At 39.8% G+C, this 21,764-nt stretch overlaps 1 protein-coding gene across 3 annotated transcripts in view; it reads left to right on the plus strand.

Moving 5' to 3' along the window:
* The window catches only part of Large1 (LARGE xylosyl- and glucuronyltransferase 1), a 569,590-nt gene that overhangs the window by 433,992 nt on the left and 113,834 nt on the right, over positions 1 to 21,764 (plus strand). The gene's annotated exons all lie outside the window — the stretch shown is intronic.

Raw genomic sequence — 21,764 nt, forward strand, 5'->3', positions numbered from 1 at the left:
CTTTTTTGATCTCCTTTGTTTAAAACTTAAAAGTTGATCTATAAAAAATTATAATCCCTCAGTAATCACAATTTACCTTTTCTTTGCTTTAACTTGGTCCAGCTTCATGTGTATGTGTGTATGTACACACACTGTGAACTTGACATTCTATTGGCTGCCTATAAGCAGTTTTACAAGAATTGTGATCATTATAATACTTTATCTATAAATATGATTTGCTATTTTAATTTGTTCCTCTGTAATATCTTTCAGTAGATTTTACCATAGTGTCTGTCAAATGTTAACATAGGTGCATTCCTGAGTAACTAATACATATTGATGTCACTGTTTGTTTATGTTTGATGTCACTTATGTTTAATACATAAGATGTTTTTGTTTGTCCTTGAGACAGGGTCTCACTGTATAGTCCTGGCTGCCCAGAAACTCACTATGTAAGCCAGGCTGACCTTGAGCTCACACAGATCCATCTGCTTCTGCACCCAGAATACTGGGATTGAAGATGTGTGCCACCACCTGAAGCTAATATATTTAAAATTCTAATACTCTATTAATAGGTTTCAGTTTCTATCATGGAAAGACTGTCTCTAGTGATGTGCTTCATCTTGAAGGCTCATGTCTGTAACCAGTTCAGCACACATTCTTTTGATTTATATTGGCCTTTTATGTCTTTTCTTCATCTTTTTAGCTCGACATTTTTCTTTTAAGTGAAACATTGGTAACTTTTAATTTTTTTCTTATGAAAAAGCCTATGTTTTCATCTTGAAAATAGAATCTATCTCTAAAATTGTTGTGGCCAGCATGGTTGGGATTATATCTACTCTCTGATAGCTCACCTTCTGTTTGTACTTCCTCAGGAGTTTCTTTATGTCTCCTCTATTACCATCTTTGGATTGATTACAGATTTTTCTTTCTCATTTCAGCTTTAACTCTGAATTGATTGGATGTTTTATAAGACCGCTCTTAAGTTTATTTACTTAAAGTTTGAAGTAATATCTCAGTTCTTATAAGTAGTCTTCCCTGAGTTATGTGCTCACTATTTAAACTCTGCTTGTTGTAGTCTGCTTTTCTTGTAATTTCCTTAATTAGCATTGCTTATTTTGGTGTCTATGTTTCAAATTTTGGATCTGTGAATTTGCTGTTTTCTGTTCTCTCCTGTCTTTGTCACCCTCAAACTTGCTGTTTGAGGTCATTTCCCTTCTTCCTGAAGTACAGTGTTTAAGTGTGTGCTACTTGTGAAAATCTAGCTTTCATTCTCTGACAAATGCCTTCATTTCGCCATCTGGTAATATGTGTTCTATGGACCCACAATTGTGAGTGACAGTCCTTTTTCTCCCAGAACGCTTTTTCTCCCAGAACACTGGTGGTGGTATTTTATTCTTTGAAAGGCTTATATTGTTTCTGTTCATTGTTCTGAATGATTCAGCTGATCATCATTCTTCATTTCTGTAACTTTCCCATTTGATTCCATCTCTAACATATCTGGTTATTTTTGACAGTCTTCTTTTGGGAGGCTTTCATATACTCTGTCTAGTTAGGTATTCATGCATAATAAATTACAGTAAAACTTAATGATTTAAAAAAGTCATTTATTGTGCCTCCTGGTTTCTGTAGACTCAGCCAGGCAAGTCTCATTCAGGTTTTTCTGCACTTTCAGTCATGTATCAGCTTGGAATGGAGAATTAACCCTGTAAGCCAGCTTCACTAGATACTTTGGTCTGCTATAGCTTCATGTCTCCTGGGTGAGACTCTCCATAGAATGGCTTGATGCATCTATACAACATGGAGACTGGCTTCCCTAAGTGTGAACAAATGTAGAAAGAGAGGAAAAGGGAGAGCAAGGCATATGTTATATATCCTTTTAAATCATTTAAATTCAGAAGTCACATGACATAAATCCTGTTCCATTCTATTGATTAGAAATGAGTCACTGAAACAGGTTGTTCAATGTGAGAGGAACTGTGCCTTTTAAAGGGATAGGAGTGAGAAAATTTGGAAACTTATTTAAAATCCATCCCTTATTTCTTGTTATTTTTTTAAAGATTCTTTGTGTGTGTGTGTGTGTGTGCGCGTGCGCATGTGTGCGTGCATGCGCCTATATAGTTTACGTCTACCACGTGTGTAGGAGCATATAGAGGCCATAAGAGGTTGACAGGTCTCCTGGGCCTGATGTATGAGGTCCCAGGTCCTCTGCAAGTGCAGGAAGTACTCCTATCCACCAAGCCATCTCCCCAGCCCGCCTTTTTAAAACACATTGAATAAATACAGGTTCTGCATATGCCAATTCATGTTCACAAACTTTTTCAGATGAAGCATTGTTACTTTTGCAAACCTATTCTCCGATAGGTTTGAGGTGGTGCAGGTGGTAGTGAACCCATAGTCCTTGGAAATTTAAGAGAATTCTGTAAGGGTGGGTTTCCAAATACACTTCTCTAGATAGAATCTAGAGATGCAGGGTTCATGGTAGACTTCAAACTGACAGTATAGCTGTGAACTCCAGCCCCTAGGCTGCATGAATATAGACCTAGAGTTTAAATGTCCCCATGGATGGATAAAACTGTGTTTCCTATATGCAAGCCAAGACAGATGTGTTTCCCAGCTCCTTCTGTAGGATTCTCCCCCCCTCCACCTCCAGTAAGGGGATGACCTTGATGGGTAGGGAAGGGTGGTGTTTTTATCTTTGCTCTCCATGATGCTCTTACACAGCCTGATCTTGTCTTCTTACATTTACTCCATTAAAAGTAATACTAATGCTACTTATAAAGTGCAGACTCCCCAGCTAAGGTACTTGATTGCCTTCTACTCCCTTTCCTTGCAGAATGTACTTTCTTAAAATTTCTTTATTTACTGTATATTTTCCCCATTGACTAGTTCTTTTTACACACACACATGCACACACACACACACACACACACACACACACACACACACATTTTCTGATCCAATATTTTTGGTTATTCACAGCAGAATTTTGTGTTTCATGACTTTTACCCACATGCCTTGATACTTAGGTACCCAGGGAACTCTTTAAAAAGACAAATCCCCTAGTCCAAACTAAACTTAGAAAATTAGCAAATTAAAGTTTCCTGAGATGCTGGACCAGGTACATGTTTATTTTTTAAGTCTCCTCAGAGATTTTCCAATGCCCACCACTACTAAAAGCTCATTATTATAGTGAAGACATATTTCAGAAGCAATGGAAACACAGCAGGAAAGCTAAATTTGGCTGGTTTATTTGGGGAAGGCGGACAGAGGAAGAAATTGCATTTTGTTACTTTTAAACATTCACCTCATCCTCTGACTGCTATAGTTATCTTAATGAGGCAAAAGTGCTTCACCATCATCATTACCCCATGAGTGTAAAGGACCCTGAGGGATGTCCATAAGCACCTTCCTCAATGCCAGAGTGCTAAGTTACTGGCTTAGACTGTCTTGCATGTCCAGTTTTAGAGTCCCTTGCTTTGCCCGTTGCATAGATACAGACCTCCCATAGGCAGGCATACATAGAATCCATGGTCTTGTTTTCTAACACTGTTGTGCTATTGTGGAGTGTGGAGTGCATTGTCTGCATTACTAGGTTGTCAGGGAAATCTTGCTAGGAGTTTCTGTTCCAGACACAATCCAGAGGTTAGAACTCTTTCTTTGTAACATTCCAAGTTCACTAGATGACACGATGTCATAGAACCTTTATCTGACCAATCTCCACTTGCTCAGAGGACTTTCACTGTGGACCACATATATCTCTAGGATCACATTAAAAGGAAGTGTGGTGTGAATGTTCAAAGTCAAGTGGACCTAGTTTGAATCTTAGCTCTACAACTTGTTACCACCCAACAGGCAAAGGACTTTAATTTCTCTATTTCTTGGCTTCCTCTTCTCTTAAATGAGAGGTAACAATTCCCGTTTTCTAAGTTTATTAGAAGACTTTATACTGTATTTTAAACCTTCTGTTCTGTACCCAGCATCTACTAAAATCTCTACTTATCATTTTCATTGTTCCTGCTATAGTTCTTAAAGACACTAAGGTATAAATGAATGGGGTGGGATATGTTTCATGGTCTTTTCCTGGCTAGTGAATTTGATGCACCCCCCTTTACTAGCAAGTCAAGAAGAAAAGTCTGTATCCACATGTTGAGCATACTTTCCCCTCCTAGGTTTAAATCCTAATAATAACAATAATAATATACAGTTCATGTATTGGACAATTCTAAAGTGTCAGACACCAGCCTAGGTATTTCACAGATACAATCCATATTCCTTACAAATTTGTGAATAGGTTTTATGAGTTCAGTTTGATGAAGAACAGACCGAAGCTCAGAGATTGCTCAGTTGGCCAGTAGCTTTGCCAAGACTTAGGACCTGGAATGTACTGACTTCAGGCCACATGCAGCTGTCCTCTCATCATGCACTTCTCTACCTTGCCTACTACTCAGCCTTTGCTTAGCGCATAATGGCCTCTTTAATACCCTACATAAATGGGAGACATTCCTTTGGCTCTACTAGTGGCAAATGGTGTGTGTGTGTGTGTGTGTGTGTGTGTGTGTGTGTGTGTGTGTGTGTGTGTGTAACATTTCCAATGGACTTTACTTAGGTTCCATTTTTTTTTTTACATAGTTCTTACTGTTTTCTAGATCCCATGCATTCATGGAAATGTTTCTGTACTGCCTATAATGCATTTGAAATCAGCCATTAATATAGACCTTGTATGAAGGATGTGGATATACACAAGGAGAGCAATTGTGGTTAGCAGCTATGAATAACTAAATCATAGAGTGGCAGAATCCACAGTGGGCCTTTGCAATTTTATGGGAAAATTTTTATTTAAAAAAATGCCAATCTAGATCCTAAAATAGTGAGCCTTAACCTACAATTAAAGGTTTTGTTGTTGTTGTTTTGTTGTTGTTGTTGTTGTTACCTGTTCCCTAGTACTTGTGTGGTTTCTGTAGTACTTGTGATGAGCTTTACAGTGCAGACCATGATGTAAGGAGAGAATGTGTAGACCCTTGCTTGGATGCTGTGTGATGAGAGAGAGGTCATAAATGGAGGTACTGAGAGCTGCTTGTGTATAATCCAACAGATGAACCATGCACTATCTTTCTTATATAATCTATACCCATGTTACAATTCTGATTCCTGTAATTTAGAGCAGACTTAGTATGTCTGAGGATGTAGGTCAGTTGTTACAGTGCTTGCAGAGCATGCACACAACCTGTATTTGATATGAAGTATCATGACACACCTGTAATTCCAGCACTCAAGAGGCAGAGGCAGGAGGATCTGAAGTTCAAGGCCATCATTGGATAGTATTGAGTTCAAGGAGAGCCTGGGTTATTGAGAGCCTATCTCAAAGAGAAAAAGAATGTTTCTTCTTTAAAGATACTCTTTTCTTACATTTCTTTGTTTACTCCTTTTGGTGGGAAATGGTGGCACAGAGATCAGAGAACAACATGCAGGAGTGTATCCTCTCCTTCCACTGTGTGGGTTTCAGGGATTTAACTCAGGTCAACAATCTTAGTAACAAGCACCTTTACCCACTGAACTATCTTGCTGCCCTCCTTGAAGACACTCTTAAAGCAGAAACTCAGAATCTGCTTTGCTTGTACTACTTTAATTCATCATCTTGTCTTAATGTCAAGGCACCTTACCCTTGCCAAGAATTCAACTTGGTCTTTAGACAAACAGGTCACTCTCAACACCATTAATAAACAGATTTATGTAATACTAGCTCAGAGAACTGATGACACCATCAAGAACTGTCATAAATAGGTTTGGGTGCCCTCTGCTCTTTACACACTGTGACTGATGGAAATAGAAACACACTGGGTACTGCTCTTTGTGAGTTTTCTGTATGTCCTATAGGAAGATTAGTATAAAAACGCCCTTGGAAAGAAGAGAAGGAATGGATGGTGACAGGACCTCAGTCCCTGTCTCTGTCTCCGTCTCTCTCTGAAGTGAGAGAGAGGGAGGCATAGCAATTAAATTTATGAGATCAAATGTTCCATTTCAAACAAGTATATGATGTGTAATAATTAAATAAGGCTATTAGCATATCTATCACCTGAGACAGGTATCATTTACTTGTACTGGAAATGTTCAAATTTATATCTACTAAACTATAAATAGATTCACAAATATTCTTGAGATGGCCACAATTAAGTAGTCTTAATTAGGTCTTCTAAATTTCACACTTTCAGATAATTTGCATTTCAGTAAATGACCCATTAGCTTAAGATTCATCCTAATAGGAGATGATTTTTCAAAAATGTTTTAAAATTGCAATTTCATTTATTTTGTGTGCCCAGGTGCATGTAGAGATAAGAAGACAACTTTTAGTAACCACACATGTGTTGCCTATGGCAAGGAAAACATACCAGTAACTCTATCACCCATCTTTCTATCAATTTATGTATCTATATGTTTGCCTATCATGTCTATATAAACATTGTTCCATCTAAACATATCATAGATCATAGTCTCTGTCTACCAGGTACCTCTTTCTGTCAATAAAGTTTTATTGAAATACAAAAAAAAATTTATATCTACTAACTCTTTTGAAGTACGTAACTAGTTTCTATATACCATAGCTATCCTATGGTGAAAAAGAACAGTAGACATTATTCTTGTTATCTAACTAAACCCTACAGCCATGCTCCCTTTCCCCACACCCTTCCCAGACTCTGGTACTTGGTCATCTCTTATAGGCATGCAGATGATATTTACTGGGAGACTTGTTATTAGTAGCAAATGGCTAGTTTGCATAGTATTACTGTGTTTAAAAAATCTATAGGGCTGGGTAGATGCTTCCATGGATAAAGTACTGTCCATGAAAGCATAAAGACCAGAGTTTAGATCTACAGCTAGATTGGAGAGGCAGCCCACCTGTAATCCCAACACTAGGGAGGCAGAAAAAGGGATCCCTAAGGAGAGTTGGCTAGCTAGACTAGTGGAATCAGAGAGCTCTGGGTTTATCAAGAGACACTGTCTCAATAAGTAATATAGAGAGTGAGCTAGGAAGACAGCTAGCATCTACTTCAGGCTTTACTCACACACACCCACATACATGTGAACACATACACTACATACATGTTGAAAATATGTTTCAGTCTGTAATTAATGGAAAATAACATATACATTATGTAATCACTAGAGTACAGAATCAGGATGTTTTTGTCCCATCTTAGTGCAGGCAGTTATAGCATAGATAGCCCAGAGACCCTACTTGCTAAATTGGGACAAAAATGATTTTGATGTAGCAAAGAATTCCAAGGGGGCATTGACAGGACTGGGTTTCACTATGGCCTGATTGATCTTTACTTGATACCAAGGGTTGTTGGGGTCACAGAGGTCCTTGTACTCACAGAGAAGCACTAAGAAAACCAGGAATGTTAATCCTCAATGGAGGAGATAAAAATCAAATGCCTACATTCCGACCAGAAAGCTGAGAGTGGAGGTTTTTAACAACCTGGTGAACTTTTTGCTATCTGAAGGGACAGACCTCAACTTAATTCCCCAAAATGATTATCCCTGACTCTCCCCCTCCCTAGACCATTACCCATCCTTAGGATAGATGTCACAAGTACTTTATGGCCTGCTGGCCTCCGTGCTATGGGCCAGAAACCACATTAGATTCTAGAACCCACCCGCATGGTCACATGTACTTTGTAAAATAGTTTCTATGTACTCACACCTTAAGCTTTATTGTGCAAGTGAAATTGGAAAGATTGTTGCCTGGAAACCTTTTACCAAATTGTACTGTGGTTTAAACATGCTGACAATGAACCTCCTGACATTAAACTTCTTGAAGTCTAATCCGGATTGATGAAGTCAGTCTGCATCATGTTTTCATTCTTATCGCCTTGTTCGGTTTGCTTCCCTGTACTATACTTGTGGGGACCCCTTCAAAGGGCAATTTCAATTCTATTGAATCTAATTGTTTGTGTTTTCTCAGTTGCTTGGTCCAGTGCATTGATGATTAAACATAGTAAAATTAAAACAGTCCCTGGTGTACATTCAAAATGCAATGGAAAGGGATGAGTAGATGGTATTTCCATTCTCTGAAGGGGTTATAATGTCTTGGGTTTCTGAGAATGATTTGGGAGAACTTGGGCCTCTGGATGTAAGATCAGAGCTGGGTCATTCTAGGGAGAAGGTTGGAGCCTGAACAGTGATGGACAGGTAGAAACAGACAGCAAAAGGCTGGACTGCCCAGCTGCTACTCAACGGTACTGCAGAATAAACTTACCATCAAGGCCCTGGCTTCTCTGTGATCCCCTGAGTAAAGGGGAATTTCTATGCTTGAGTTGTAACTTTATTAACTGTGGTCATAGAAGGTGGAGTAATTATAGTTACATATCAAGATATGTAACTGTCCAAGTTATAAATTTTAAAAAAGCATAACATCTCAAGAGCTGAAGTGTAAAACACTTTCAAACTTCTATAGTGGGATGGGAGTCAGCTTGTCCTTAGATCACAAAGAACTAGAGATGTGCAATAGTTTTTAAAACATTAACAAAGATCATGTAAAAAGGAATCAGAAATAGAATATCACAGTACTTGAGTTATACAAACGCTCTTTTCTGTATTATTCATGCACAGTCTACTTAATCTTACAAAGGCAATCAGTAAGAAAAGATGAAATGATTTATGTGCAAGAATCCTTGTATTTTACACAATTTGAAGTTGAGCTAAGAGCTTCCTGGAACCAAAGTTAAGAGAAAAGCAAAGTTGGGCTGAAAAAACAACTCATTAAAGTATTTGCCTCGTAAGCATGAAGAACCAAGTTTGATCTCTGGTATGTGTGTATTAAACAGACATGGTAGTGCATGCTTATAATCCCAGTACTGGACATTTAAAGATAGCAATTCCCTGGGGCTTGGCCAATTACACAAATTCTATTTGACAAGCTCCAGGACAGTGAGAGCTTCATAAAATAAGACAGACAGTGTTTAAGGAACAGTGCCCACATGCATACACACACACACACACACACACACACACACACACACACACACACACCCAACATTTTCTTTCAGAAAAAGAATTCTTTAATTGACTCAATAGACATTTGTGTGTGTGTGTGTGTGTGTGTGTGTGTGTGTGTGTGTGTGTGTGTGTGTTGTTCCCAAATACTTAGGACCAGAATTAGCTTTTTTGAATTTTAGATTATTTTAGATTTAAGAGTATTTTGCCACATGCATAAGATATTTTGGGAATGACACCCAAGTATGACAATACTTTTTGTCAGTACTGCCAGCCCTCAAATATTGACAAGGAGACTAATTATTACTTATGAAAGTTTGTCCTTTAGCTTAGACTTGACTCTTAAATTAATCCATTTATATTAATATATGTTCTGCCATGTGGTGTTACCTCTCTTCCATCTTGTACCTCCTGTTTCCTTTCCGTGTCTTGCTGGCAACTCTGCCTTTCTTTTTCCCAGAGTCCTCTCTGTCCCCAGAAGTACCACCTAATCTCCTTCTGCCTAGCTAGTGGCCGTTCAGCTCTTTATTACACCAATCACAGCAATATATTGTGGTGGTATTTTACTTGTACTGAAATGTGATTTTAATTGTATGTTAATAAATAAAGTTGCCTGGGGGTCAGAGCTATTAGAGCCATAGCAAGAGCGTGGCGGTGGTGGCGCACGCCTTTAATCCCAGCACTTGGTAGACAGAGCTAGGTAGATCTCTGTGTGTAAAAAGATACAGCCAGCATTGGAGACACACGCCTTTAATCTCAATCCCAACCATAGAAGACCTGGAAGTCTTTACAGACAGGCAGTGACGAGGCATGGGTTTACAACCAATGAGAAGGCAGAACTGAAAGTCTTTATAAAGACAAACACACAGGAAGTAGCTCCCTTTCGGAGAGCTCTCTTGGCTGAAGCAGGAAGGGTAAGGCTCTTAGTTCTGACCTCTTGGCTTTCTTCTCTGAATTGGCTCTGTGTTTCTTATTTAATAAGATGGTTGGTTACATCTACAATATATCTTCACACAATGTACAAATATCCCACAACCCCCCCCCCATTTCTCCAAATAAAAAGGAAAGGATTTAACTCTAACATAATAAAACTACATACAATAAGAACAATTATCAGGTAAGAATTGCATTCACAATATCTAGTCCATTTGTGTTTGGCGTATTTGGAGAAAATACTCTGTTGTGGGATATTTGTACACTGTATGAGCTAGGCAAGCAGAGATTATGCAGCACTTCTGGAACAGAGAGGACTCCGGGAAAAAGAAAGGCAGAGTTGCCAGCAAGACAGGGAGAAGAAGTAGGAGGTAGAAGATGGAAGAGAAGTAATGTCATGTGACAGAACATATATTAATATAAATGGATTAACTTAAGTTATAAGAGCTAGTTGAGACAAGCCTAAGCTAAAGTCACAGCTTTCATAATTAATAAGAATTCTCCAAGTCATTATTTGGGAGCTGGGAGTACAGACAAAAGAATTACTAAAATACTCTATTATCTATCCTATCTTGATGAATCTAAAGTTTTATATTTAAACCACTTTCTATCATAACTTTTATTATCATCCTAAAACTATTTTTTAGGCCTTAAAATGTTTTCTTAGATTAACAACTTAAGCTTTTATGCCTGTCAACCTTATAAATTTTGCATCTCCTTTATGAGTTTCTGAATTTGGTAACAAAAAAAAAAATGGTGTAACTATCTAATCTTTAACCCCATCAGAGACCCAAGAAGGATAAAATATTACCTGAACAAACAGGAAGTGCAGAGCAAGCCACTTCCCAAACTATGGAAATGATGGAGACATCTTGCTGCCTGGACAGTCACCCAAAGTTCCTCTGCAATATTGGGACATCCATCTTCAGTCTATGCTTCTAGAATAGCTGACTTTTTTGTGAAGTAACAGTTTTGAAGGCCTGTCCTACTTTGTCTTGGCAAAGTTCAGAAGTTGCCTTCTTTCATGTCCTACTTGTCCAATTTGGACAACATTCTGTCAGCAGTAGAGACAAGGACAGTTTCTTTGCTCAGTTGCTAACTTTGCAACAAATGAAAGCAAACTCCATATGGAGGTTCTTTGATGCCCATCATCCATTTATGAAGTAGATTGGTGGGCCAGGTACATACATATCTCACTGTTATGAATAGCCTTATTTTATTAAAACATCTTAAGTGCTCTGTCCTGTAGGTCTCTGAAGTGTTTGAAGACCATCTATTTAATATATGTCTCTGCTTGACCTTGAAAGCATACCTAGCTCTAAGTTAGATTGTTAAAATAACTAACTACTAACTTGGACTTCTTTATTATCCTAAGTAGCTTTCAAGGACTAGAATTTTGTATTTTTAATATAAATACTGTAAAGAAGAAATAGAAACACACAATACAGTATAACAAAAATAACCTTAAATTTGTATCAATATACAAAAATCCATACCAATGTAAAATATTTGAGACTAGTAGATGCTTTTTTAGTTTGAAAGTAGATTAATCTCCCCGTTTATCTTATCATTTCTATATTCCCCTTTTGTCTCAGAACAAGATCCCTGAATCTAATTTCCTTTGCTTAGTTTCCTCCCTGACTGTGACCAATAACAATGTGTAACCAACCCTCATAAAGGATGACAAACATCTACCAAACGACCAAAAACCATCCACCCCACCTCTTGGAAATATAGGCATCATGTTCTTAAAACTGCTTTCTGTTGTCTGGGGGTGATAGCCTCTTTAGAGGACCCTGAGAAAATTGAGATAATGGTCAAGTCCTGGGAGAGCTAGCTCTATCATTCGTTGTCCAATCTCTGTGTGATGGGAAGGTGTAGAGCTTATCTGAAGGCCTGGCTGAACCATCTCAGCTAGCAGGTTTGAAGTTGTTTTGGATGCAAAATTATGAGGGAACTGCAACAGAGGCATTCTGAGAGGCTGGATCACCTGGGCTACTTGTCTTCATTGGAATTTGGTCCACTTTTTTTCTATTTTTGAAAACACATAAACTATTAAAGGTAACATATATATCTGCATTAATACAAGTATGGAATGTGCAATGTGTACCAGTCAGTAAAAAGATTTTTATTCTTCTATGTTTGAGTAGATAAAAGTCATATGTCAACTTTATAAGTCCGTTTGGACTGAATGACCAAAGTGTAATATTAATCTCCATCTTTATGAAAGGATGGCATGTAATAATAAGTCATGAAGACTCTGTAGCCAACAAGATGTTCATGTCTCATCTAGTCTCAGAGCTGTTTCCGTGCACAGGGATCAGCATACATGTCACCTATCCTGTAGTCTTTCCTGACTTCCTGCCTCATGTCTGCAGCCAAGATCCTTAGGAGGTCTCCCTCAATCAAATATTATCTGTATTAATTTTGAAGGAACCAATAGCTTTTTGTTTCCTATGGAAACAAAATCACAACCTCTCCCCCAGTACAACATATTTCCCGACTTTCATTTTGAAGCCAAGACATCCCTAAAGTATATAAGCTGGCTTAATTCAGTAGTCCCTTCCACAATCCAGTGTCTCTCAGCAGCTGCTCTTCTCTGTTCATTAGCATTTAAAAATGCAAAATTAACAAAGCACCATGTAAAGTCCAAACTCCCTGTGTTATAATATTTCCAATCCTTATGTGGCTTATTTTTTTGTATTACTTAACTCTCTCTTTAAAGACTTTGCTTCATTATTTTTTTTATTTTATTTTTTTTTATTTTGCAATACAATTCAATTCTACATATCAGCCACGGATTCCCTTGTTCTCCTCCCTCCCGTCCCTCTCACCTTCCCCCCAGCCCCCCCCCCCCATTCCAATCTCCTCCAGGGCAAAGCCTTCCCCACAGACTGAGATCAACCTGGTAGACTCAGTCCAGGTAGGTCCAGTCCCCTCCTCCCAGGCCGAGCCAAGCAATCCTGCATAGGCCCCAGGTTTCAAACAGCCAACTCATGCAATGAGCACAGGACCCGGTCCCACTGCCTGGATGCCTCCCAAACAGATCAAGCCAATCAACTGTCTCACCCATTCAGAGGGCCTGATCCAGTGGGGACCCCTCATCCATTGGTTCATAGTTCATGTGTTTCCATTCATTTGGCTATTTGTCCCTGTGCTTTATCCAACCTTGGTCTCAACAATTCTCGCTCATATAAACCCTCCTCATTCTCGCTAATTGGACTCCCAGAGATCCACCCAGGGCCTAATCATGGATCTCTGCATCCAGATCTCTCAGTAGTTGGATGAGGTTTCTAGCACGACAATTAGGGTGTTTGGCCATCCCATCACCAGAGTAGGTCAGTTCGGGCTGTCTCTCGACCATTGCCAGCAGTCTGTTGTGTGGGTATCTTTGTGGATTTCTGTGGGCCTCTCTAGCACTTTGCTTCTACCTATTCTCATGTGGTCTTCATTTACCATGGTCTCCTATTCCTTGTTCTCCCTCTCTGTTGTTGATCCAGCTGGGATCTCCCGCTCCCGCAAGCTCTCTTTCCCTCGACCCTCGCCTTTCACTACCCCCACTCATGTCCAGGCTGTTCATGTAGATCTCATTCCATTTCTCTGTCATTGGGCGATCCCCGTGTCTTTCTTGGGGTCCTGTTTTCCAGGTTCTTTCTATGACTGTCTATGCCCATTTCCTTTTCTTTCCTTAGTACCTAAGCACCTTTTTAGCCATACTGTAACTTTTTAGAGATTTTTTTTTTTTTATCTAGACCTGGCTTTCTGAACTTCTGCAGCGTTCTTTGATTGTCAGAGCCAAAATTTAAATGGCTAGGTTACAGCTACATGGCCTTAACTGGCCTCCCACCCTACCCCATTCCCTGAAAGCCTAGCCACATGCTGGCAGTACTGGCAGGAACTCTGGGAAGTTTTTGGGTCCATGCTGTGAGAGGCATTTCTACCTAGTCTCAAATAAAGACAAGAAGACTTATTATTAATTATGAGCGTTTGACCTTTAGCTTAGGCTTGTCTCAACTAGCACTTAAAGCTTCAATTAACCCATTTATAATGATCTATGTTCTGCCACATGGTATTACGTCTCTTCTTTTTTGCACCTTCTGTTTCCTCTCTGTATCTGGCTGGAGACTGCCTTTCTTCCCAGAATCCTCTCTGTCCCCAGAAGTCTCGCCTAACCTCTTCCTACCCATCTATTGGCCGATTACCCCAATACATCTTCACACCTCATACAGATATCCCATAACTCCCAAGTTTAAACATGAGGTTCATTTACATCTTATATACCTCAGACATATAGATTGTAAATAACCTTATGTAATATTTTCATGCATGACACAAAGCTTCATGCTGTGTAATTTTCTGCTTCTAACATCATTGTTTCTAGGAAGGGTTTGGATTTGGTTGTATTTCTCATTTTGAGATATGGCTTAGGACTATTTGTCTGTACAGGCTCTCTTACATGAGTCACATTAATCCCACTGTTTTTAATGGAATTTCTCACCCAGAACTTTCCAAAGCAGTGTAAGCCCCCATGCTACAGTAGAAATAAATCAGCATTCAAGCATAGCACTCTCCCCAGCCCCAGGCCAGATGTATCAAGCATTCTGGGACCCTTATAGTCCTTCAGAGAATTCATGGCCATAACTTGTCTCTGTTAGCTTTTGCTAAGCCAGAGAGAATCAGAACTTCAGGACAAAGTTCTTAGAGCAACAGAAATAACCATTTTGTGATCTGTGATACACACTTACTGAAATAATAATGACTTTGTCTAAGAACAAAGTCTAGAAAAGCTGAAGCCATTTTCTAGTTTGTCTTCTAAACTTCTGAGACCTGGACTGAGTGAGGATGATCTTTGAAAGCCAGAACTCTTTCTCACTAAGGTGGGCATCTTTTCGTGGCTTTGGTAGTTCTTAAATATTATTCAGCATTATCCAGCACATGGCCAGATGCTTTTCTGACCTATTCATTCTCAAAAGGCTTTGAACCCTACAGAAAGAACGCATGTCATCCTAGGTAAACTTACCCTGTCATTCACTACTGAACTAGTGATCTTTTTCCAGATGTAACATGTGACAGCAATGTCCATATGCAGCTACTAGGACAGGGCTTCAGACTGTCCGGGCCCCTTTCATGGAGGCTGCAATGCCACTGCCTCCATTTACTTGCTGTTCTTTCTCCTCTTACTGACATGCCTCTGGAATGGAAAAGATCCTGTCTCAAGAAATGTCAACATAAAACTGCATCCCAAACCTGTGTTTTATGTAAAACCGTCCACCTCTGCCCCTGTTATATAACATCCGTACATCTGCTTTTCATGCAGTCCCCTCTCACCACTCTTCTTTATATCCTGGCTCTATTTGTGATCAAGTTTTCCCACTAGAAGAAACTGCCCACGCTGAAGAAATCTTGTTTATTAAGGGTTTGTGGGTTTTTGTTTGTTTGTTTCCAGATCAGGGGAGCTATTCACAAGGAAGCATAGATCCTTGTTTGAATGTGTGTAGAAGCTAGATGTATCATCCTTAGGAGTTATACTTCTTAGTTTTTGATACCAGGTCTCTCATGACTAATCACCAATGAGGCTAGACTGGATGGCCAATAAGTCTTAGGACATCACCCATCTTCACATCCCCAGCCTTGTTCTTGCATCCTGGCAGATGCAATCATTCTTTGATCCTTTATTGAATTGGAAGTTTTTTTTTTTTTTTTTTTTTAATCTCAGCCTTTCCTCTTTGTCTCCCTGCCTTTCGGAAGAGGTATCCTCACTTCAGTGCCCTGGGATTACTTCTGAAAGGCATTATAGCCTGAGCACCTGGGTACCATAGAGGACACTCCAGAACTTAGAACCTTACATGAAACCTTAGGAGACACAGAAATAGAGACAGTGGGTTCTTCAGCTGCACTTGGTCAATTTGTGTCCCATCTTTTCTGAGTATTTATGTCTTTGCCCATGGTGGTGACATGAAAAGCTCTTCCTCTGGTAAATGGAATACATTGGTTTCAGTTTTTTCCTTAACCATGGTTTATGTGTGTAAATTAATTATTTTCTAGTTTATACCAATTTAAGAAGCAACTTAAAGGAAGAAGGACTTATTGTGGCTCACAGTTAGAGGGGTGTATTGGTTACTTTTCTTCTGCTTTGATAAAACACCATAACCAACCAAATGCTATGACCAAAAATAGCTTAAGGAGAAGAGAATTTATTCAGTCTTATTGTTCTAGGGAATAAGAGTCCTTCATGGTTGTCCAGTGGAAGTCCAAGACCAAGAAGGCAGCAAGACCAAGAAGCTGAGGGAATCACATCTTTTACTATAAGAACAAATCAGAGGGAGAGCTATAAGTAGGGTGAGGCTTTTAAATCTTAAAGCCCAACCCCAGTGACATACTTCCTCTAACAAGGCTGCACCTTCCCATAACATATCCAAATGGCTAACAGCACCACCAACTGAGGACCAAGTGTTCAACTGCCTGAGTCTGTGGGAGACATTTCCCATAGACTATCACAAGGGGGTGCATTGTGTAATGGTGGAGAAGACATGGCAACAGAAATGGCTTATGACTGTGGGAACAGAGGTATGCTTATGTCTGGGTGGATCAGGATGCAAAAAGAGAAATCTAACCAGGACTATATCAAAACCTCAAGACCTGTCTCCAGTGACCCTCTTCTTCCAGCTAGTCCTCACCTCCTAACTGTTCCACAATTTCCTATGACAGTGTCACCAACTGGGGATCAAATGTTCAAGCACATGAGACTATTAGGGATATTTCACATACAAGCCTAAAAATACCTACACACAGACACTAGGACACAAGCCTTGGACTGTGGAGCTGATCTAGTCATTTGTTCATCACAGTAACTTTGCATTCCTAAATGTTAGTTTCCCTTGCAGAAGCGTGAAGTTTGCCTGGTGTCATTCACTTCTGTTCACCTCAGTCCCAATGTCAGTACATCTCTCAAAGAAGATTCTTCCAGAGCAATTACTAAGCTCTTGTCACTTATCTAAGTGTGTGTCATCTGAAAGTGCTTAGAGCTGGAGCTGAACTCCTGAAGCAGGTGCGGTGAAACATGTCCTTTATGTAGGCTGCCAGGAGAAGGTGTGGTCTAGATTATAGGTGGATTTTCCAACTTCAGAAGCTCTGGATTAAAGGTTATCTTCCCAAAGATCCAGATTAGAAGTGGGTCTTCACACTTCATATAATTTAATTGAGTAAAAAATCCCTCACAGATGTACCCAGTCATCTTGATTTTAGTTAATTCCAGATGTAGTCAAGTTGATGATCAAGAATAACCACCAAAAGTTGAAAACGATCATCCATGTCATCAAGTCTGGTCTTCTGCTCATTACATACATGTACCCTCCCTCCTACAAGGCCTGAGGTTTGACACCCAAAACCTACTGTACATTAGAATCCAGGAGGCTGCTATTTATGAAATGACTATTCAAAGACTCACCCAGAAAGAAGCTATCCCAGTGACATTTGAAGCAGGACCTAGAAAATAGAAGCAAGACAGTTATTGCAGTTCTATGCAGACCTCAGTCCAGAAGCATGGGAACTGGTTTGGTTAGTTCACTCTTGTGTTCTTCATGGTCAGAAAAGCATGCTGCAGAGTAGAAACTCAGTAAATCCTTGCTGCTGTGATCCAGCTAATCCAACAATGACTGTCTATGACTGGAAGGTCTTAGAATCCATTAGTTTTTTTAGTCCACAAACCTGGATTTCTCAGCTGGTCTTAAGTAATTATGCCGGAATCCTGAAGAAGTAGGCTCTAATGCCAGTGAAGGAAAGGACTTCTTAGCAGGAGCATGAGAGTTGGATCCGGTAGCCTGTCTGAACTTGTCCAGTTCCTGGAAGCTTCTTGCAGACAAAGCAGCTCCTTTCTGCATTGGTGAACTTTAGTGGCTCCTGGTCATCTCACTTACAAGCCAAATCTCTCTTTCAATCTTGCTTCCTTCAAACTTTCCAAACAATAAAGATTCTAATTCCTTATAGAGGAATCAGCTTCAGCCTTAGAGCTCAGGGTCTTCAAGGTGTACGCTCCCAGTGAAATCAGTAGTGGGCAGTGAATACATGAAAATAAAAGATTGCTGGTTGCTATGGCAAAATATGTGACAAAGCAACCTAAGGAAGAAAGGGTTTCTTTTGGCTCATTGTTTGAGGGATATACTCCATTATGACAGAGAATATATGTCAGCAAGTGCAGCTCTAACTGTAACGTATGTGAGATGCTGTCACAATATGTCCACAGTCTGGATTCAGAGAGAGAAGAAATGCTGGTGATCCACTCCCTTTGTCCTTTTTATTTAATCAGGGACTCGAGATGTTTAAATACCTTTTTGTGCACATCTTCTCAGGATTATTATTTTACACCAACATACTAGGGGCGCCTGGGACAGGGTCACTGTTTTTTCAGGCTGTTTATTAAATGGTAGTTATTATAAATGTTTTTCTTATTATAGACATCCTGCACTGGAGCATGCAATTCAATGCCCTATGAAAGAGTTTCTATCCAAAAATAGCATATAAGAAGAAATATGACGTTGTAGGACATTGTTGAGTTCCCTATCATACTCAGGGAAATCACTGGTTTTAACATTCACCTGATGATGATATAAGCAAGCACATCTTGTTTGATGTGCAGCAGTGATCTGCAATATTTTTTTCTGTGTAGGCTAGACCTTTCCTGGGTATGAGGTGTGGTATCTACTCATCTGTCCATCAATGCTGTATTGTACCCCAAGAGCATCTGAGATTTTAATCAAGGAAGTAAAATCATCAGAGTGGAGTGGTACAAGCTGTCCTGAGGAAAAGATGATCAGACTCAAATATATTGAGGTAATTCAGAGATGATGAAGGCAACATGGATCAGGAAAAGAAATGAATCGGAGACATACAAATTGGGACAGTTGAATTGGTTTCTATTATGGTGAGGGTATGAAGAATTGGGGGGGGTGGATGATATGAGAGAAGAGACAAATATTGAAGAGAAAAGGATTGTAGACTGGATTTTGGTCATCTTTTGTTTAAGGTCATTGCAGAATAATGCAACTAAATCGCTATCAATCCACAGAATCAGCTTAATGATCAAAGGAATTTGGGGGGGAGGTAACTCATAAGACAGAAATAAGGGATTATAGCAGGGTCCTGGAAGAGTGAGGCAAGTTCCAAGCTGTTCTCTGGCGAGCTCTGCCCTGGTCCATCTCAGCATCCAAAATCCACAAGGTACAGAGAGCACATATGTGCATCCCAGGTCTTAAGGGTCCCTGACGGCCACACCCAAGGTGCAGGTATGTAGCAGCTACCTGCTGCCTCACTAGGGGTCATGTCTCAGGGCATGGCTCAAACATCTACCCACTGTAGCAGAGCATCCAGATGAAGATAGTAATACAATAGATAAAATAGAAGGAAGGAAAGGAATCTGGAGAAGGGCTGGAATCAGTAAGGCTCTTCTAGTCAGTGGTATTTTGAAGCCATCAGAGTAGATCCTATTACCCATGCGTAAAATTTAGAGCAAGAAGAAAAAAGAACCAAGGAAAGGAATTCAGGAGGCATCAGCATAGCCAGGGGACTCTGACTGATATCTGGGCCCATGGAAAAGACATGGTAAGTGTTTAAAGGGAAATCAGAATTACAGAAGCTAAAGGTTTTAAAAGGTAGATCAGAGTGAGGCCAGGGCCAGCAGGGTAGGGTGGAGGTAGCAGGGCTATATTTTATATATCCCTCCTATGCAAATACTGTTAGTCCTCCTATAGGAAAACCTGGAAATTATTAATAATAACCATCAGAAATGTGGTCTGTTAACTGTGTGTCTTCTCTCAAATGTGGAACCTTGGATGAATGGATGGATCCATGGATGGATGGATGGATGGATGGATGGATGGATGGATGGATGGGCAGATAGAAACATTGATAGATACATAGATAGGGTGAATGTGATAGAGAATAAAAGTAGAAGTGTGTCCTTTGTAAAGAAGAAAAGGACTACCAGAGGTAAGGAAGGACAGAAGAGCATAATGGAAGGTGAATATGGTTAACATGCATCATATACTTTAATGAAAATGTCTTTATGAAACCCTTCACTTTCTACAATGAATGTATACTAATAGCATTAATTAATTAGTACATATATCCCTCTGTCTTTGTCATAGTCATGTTTCCTTCCTTACAGCAAGAGAACAATTGTTTAGCCTCACATTCCCATGTGTTGTAAGTAGCAGAATACCTCTCTGACTCTCCCTCCTCACTCCTCTCTTCTCCCCGAACCTAATAGCAGAAGGCCTGTCTGGTGCCAGTAGGTGCAAAAAGAGGGAGATGGGGAGTTCCTAGCCTGGAGCCATTCATCTGATGGCTGGTGACACCAGCAGCAGAGTCCCAACAGTATAGCAAACTTGTTTGCTCTTGCATGGTTATTACTGTTGATATATGAATAAGCAGAAGACAGCTTCATTTTCATAAGTTAGTATGTGGCTAGAGTAGGAAAGACTGAGAACAGCACAGTTAATCATAACCACAGGGCCAGCACAAAAACAATGACAAAAACCTTTTCTGTTAGTCACAGTGTTTAATTAAAATAACTCCTTTGGAGATGAGGCAGGCACTGCAGAATGCTGCGTGTGTTAGGATGCTGTGGAAGCGTATGTTATTCCCCAGAGGTATTGCCATGGAATTCACTTCTTAATGGAATGGCAGGCCATTGAGCTGTTTGTATAATCAAGGTTAAGTCTTTGGACAGAGGCCTCTAGAGGCCAGGATGTTGTTGCTATTCAGTCCTGACCTGGGTGCATGTCTCACCCACCCTAACATTAGGCAGCAGAGGGAACTTCTGTCCTAGATGGATAATACTGAATAGCATGTAGCAAAAAAGCTATGAAGGAAGCTGGGAGCTAGGAGGTCTTCATGTGTGGGGGAAGGGTTGCCTGCTGTGCAGGAAGGGACATGATAGATGGACACATCAAGTGTCAGACACACACACACACACACACACACACACACACACACACACACACACACACACACATATATATAATTCTAATGTAAGACATCAGTAAAAGGTGTCTTGGAATTACCCCTGCCATTTTATTGACTGGGGAATGAGGCTCTCATACAACCAGTGACTAATACAAGTACTGATGGAGCTAGTATAACAAATGTTTGAAGCAGGTATCATTAATCCATATTTCACAGAAAGAGAAACTGAGGCTTAGGGACTTTAAATGATTTACCAACAGTCACACAAGTAGCCATTGATGGCTTTCACAGCTAACCTGAAGTGAGACTTCTCATGCTGTTGGACAATCTAAGAAATAAAGAGCTTTCTAACCAAATGAACACCCAGAAGCATGCTAACAAAACACAGCAGTACTGTTGCAACACATTCCAAACACACATCCCTTAATGATGGATTACACTCACTAGACACAGCCAAATATGATTAATGACACCCCAGAAACACAGCCCTAAATGATGGACTACAAAACTAACCCATCTGAAATGTTATGGTCCACCTGAAATGTTATGTTCCACCAGAGACAAGGCTGACTATGGGAACAGAAGAGTGCTTACCCCTCCAGATGACACTATTGCATTGGCATGGTGGTGCTTATTGACATGAATGTATTTTAGAAGTAGTAAGAACAGAAGCACTGTGAGGAGCTGGTCACAGGGTGGCTCTTCACTATGGGCTCTCATCTCATCAAACAAGGGTAATTCCTTAGTCTTTGATGTTAAAAAAAACCTACAGAAAGCCAATAAATTAATATACAATGGAAAACATCAAATTGGAATGTTTAAAGATTAGTATTTTAGGCCATAAATCATGTCCCATGATTTAGGAAATGAAATGCATCCATACATACATGATG

The sequence above is a fragment of the Peromyscus californicus genome, unplaced genomic scaffold, assembly GCF_007827085.1.
Source record: "Peromyscus californicus insignis strain IS unplaced genomic scaffold, ASM782708v3 Scaffold_8__1_contigs__length_139910024, whole genome shotgun sequence".
Lineage (NCBI taxonomy): Eukaryota > Metazoa > Chordata > Mammalia > Rodentia > Cricetidae > Peromyscus > Peromyscus californicus.